This window comes from Larimichthys crocea, chromosome I, assembly GCF_000972845.2.
Source record: "Larimichthys crocea isolate SSNF chromosome I, L_crocea_2.0, whole genome shotgun sequence".
Classification (NCBI taxonomy): Eukaryota; Metazoa; Chordata; class Actinopteri; family Sciaenidae; genus Larimichthys; species Larimichthys crocea.
In genome coordinates this window covers 20711481-20714191 of record NC_040011.1, presented here as the reverse complement: position 1 = coordinate 20714191, position 2711 = coordinate 20711481, and the positions used below count along the sequence as shown (strand labels likewise).

The window sequence follows — 2711 nt, the reverse complement described above, 5'->3', positions numbered from 1 at the left end:
GCAGTCTGCGGATTCAACTCGGCGGGTCAGGGACCGGTCCCTCGTGGGACCTCTCCCTGGCGCTGGCTGGGCTCCGCCGGGCGCATTTCCTCTGCGGCAGCACTGGGTCGGCATGGAAAGACTCTGGGGCGAAGGTGGCTCACACCGCCGTCCGTGAGGTTTACTGCGACCGCCCATCCGGGACAGTGAATTTATGCATGATCCGATTAGTCGACTAATCGAAAAAATAATCGTTGATTAGTCGACTATCAAAATAATCGTTTGTGGCAGCCCTAGTGTTAAGGTGACAAACAATAAAATTAAAGTAAAATCATTGAATGAGAAGTTATGTCCAAACCTTTGTCTGCTACTGTAGACACATAATGAACAGTATCAAAGCCATATCCGTTTTCGTAAACTATTTAGTCCATGTCCTCCATAGAGGTAAAAGGTTTCTTGGAGATGTCTGGTCACTAATATATCTTGTGGAGACCTTGACCTTCCTGATTCTGCTGGTCACACTGTTGTCTTCAGGTTATCCCTTGATGGTGGCATGACAAGCAACAACCATCTCCTCTGATGTGTCCAGAAGGAGGAAGAGAAGCATGATCCCCCTATTGGAACCCTGAGGCATTGCAAACAGATCAACGAACAATTAACCCACACAGAAGATGATCTGCATCACCTAACTGCATTCCCCTTCTTGTATCACTGGCTGCGTAGTCCTAACAGTGACCGGTACTAATACACATACATCTACAAAATACACATCTACAAGCACAAAATAAAATTACATGTCCTGAAAATAGAATACTGTAATTCAAACAAAAATAAAATGAGAAATTATTTCAGTATGCTTCATCATTATACTCTTTCCTTTCTCTGTTTTCATCTCTCAACAGCATCTCTCTCCAACAAGCATGGTACAATCAACAAGAAGATGCTTTTGTAGGAGCAGTACAGTCTAGATTCAATGACTGGGGTAAAGCTAGGAGGACAGTGTTGGTAATACATTACGTTTGACAATAAAGGTCATGATAATTTGTTATATTAAGTTATAAATATTACAGTGCATTACAATTATACAATTCTTCTTCTTCTTCTCCTTTTGGCTTTTCCCTTCAGGAATCGCCACAGCGAATCAGTTGCCTCCATCTAACCCTCTTCTGCATCCTCTTCTCTCACACCAACTACCTTCATGTACTCTTTCACTGCATCCATAAACCTCCTCTTTGGTCTTCCTGTAGGACTCCTGTCTGGCAGTTCAAAACTCAGCATCCTTCTACCAATATATTCACTATCTAAATCAAATCAAATCAAATCAATTTTATTTGTATAGCCCAAAGTCACAAAGTACATTTGCCTCAGAGGGCTTTACAATCTGTACAGGGAGTGACACCCTCTGTCCTTAGACCCTAATTTGTGTCTTTGACCCAGGGAAGAACAACAAGATGTACTCCCTCTCATCACTTTAATAAAGATCACAAACCAGAGCAGACATTTTAGGCTTACGTTTCAACATCTACATAGGACTGAAAATCACCTGTTGTTACATATTCAAGGCTTATGTTTCAGCAGAAAAATGTGTCCATATGTTTTCATCAGCTTGCCTAATGCCGTGGTAATTGGTCTCTCTCAGACAGCAGTAGCTGAGCTAAGTACTAGTTAAGACCAGGAGTCAAAGTAAAAACTAAGAACAGCATTCAGTTTTTATGCTCCACATATCTGAAACAAACTTCCCAAAAATTGAGCTGAGCTCAAACTCTGTTCTTTTCATCATGGCTTTAAACCTCTCTGCGTTTATCTGAGGATCCACTTATTCCAGCTCTGCCGGAAGATCCAAAGAGGGCTTCATAGTGTTAAGTATGTATTGCTTTTCACGTGTTGCCAGACATGTTCAGCAATGTCGAGGCCTGATTACTGGCAGGGAAAGTCATGTAGTCAGCACTGCTTGTTTCTCCTTGGACTTCACAGACCCGGCAGAGCTTCAGTGCATGTTTAAGGTCCTGTAGGAAAAATAAAATCTTTTTCACTGAATGTATGGCTGGAGGGATGACATCCCTCTGCAGAACAGGCTTCACCCTGGATCTTGGATACAGATGATGTTTGTCACACCAGAGATGGTGTTTGAAGGAGACCTACCCAGCACACCTGCCTGTTTCCTTAAAAACGTGGATTTGGTGCTGTGAGAGTTTTTCAGAACTCAAGGGAACAAGTGATCACATAGAGAAGTTGTGTGCTGTGGACAAAATGATACCTTATCATCTGGGCTGGGCGTGTTCCATTCCAAAATTGTTGAAATCAGTTTGAACTGCAAATGAACACAAATCATATCACACTTGATCTCCTTTGTACATACAGGTATAGACATAAATACAGTTTAAAAAGACAAGGGACATGACAGGTAGGCGCTGACATAAACATCTTCTTCTTCCTTTCGGCTTTTCCAAGGGGTTGCCACAGTGAATCAGTTGCCTCCATTAACCCTCTTATGCATCCTCTTCTCTCACACCAACTACCTTCAGTCCTCTTCACTGCATCCATAAACTCCTCTTTGGTCTTCCTGTAGGACTCCTGTCTGGCAGTTCAAAACTCAGCATCCTTCTACCAATAATTCACTATCTCTCCTCTGGACATGTCCGAACCATCTCAGTCTGGCCTCTCTGACTTTCCCAAAACCTCTAACATGTGCTGTCCCTCTGATGGACTCATTCCTGATCCTATCCATCTTG

General features: G+C 42.6%; 1 long non-coding RNA gene across 1 annotated transcript; it reads left to right on the top strand.

The window, feature by feature from the left end:
* Positions 1 to 394: 394 nt before the first annotated feature.
* On the top strand, positions 395 to 1027 carry LOC113746007 (uncharacterized). The gene is made up of 2 exons (XR_003462553.1): positions 395 to 717; positions 882 to 1027. It is a non-coding gene; the product is annotated as an uncharacterized LOC113746007 (long non-coding RNA).
* The last annotated feature ends 1684 nt before the right edge of the window (positions 1028 to 2711 follow it).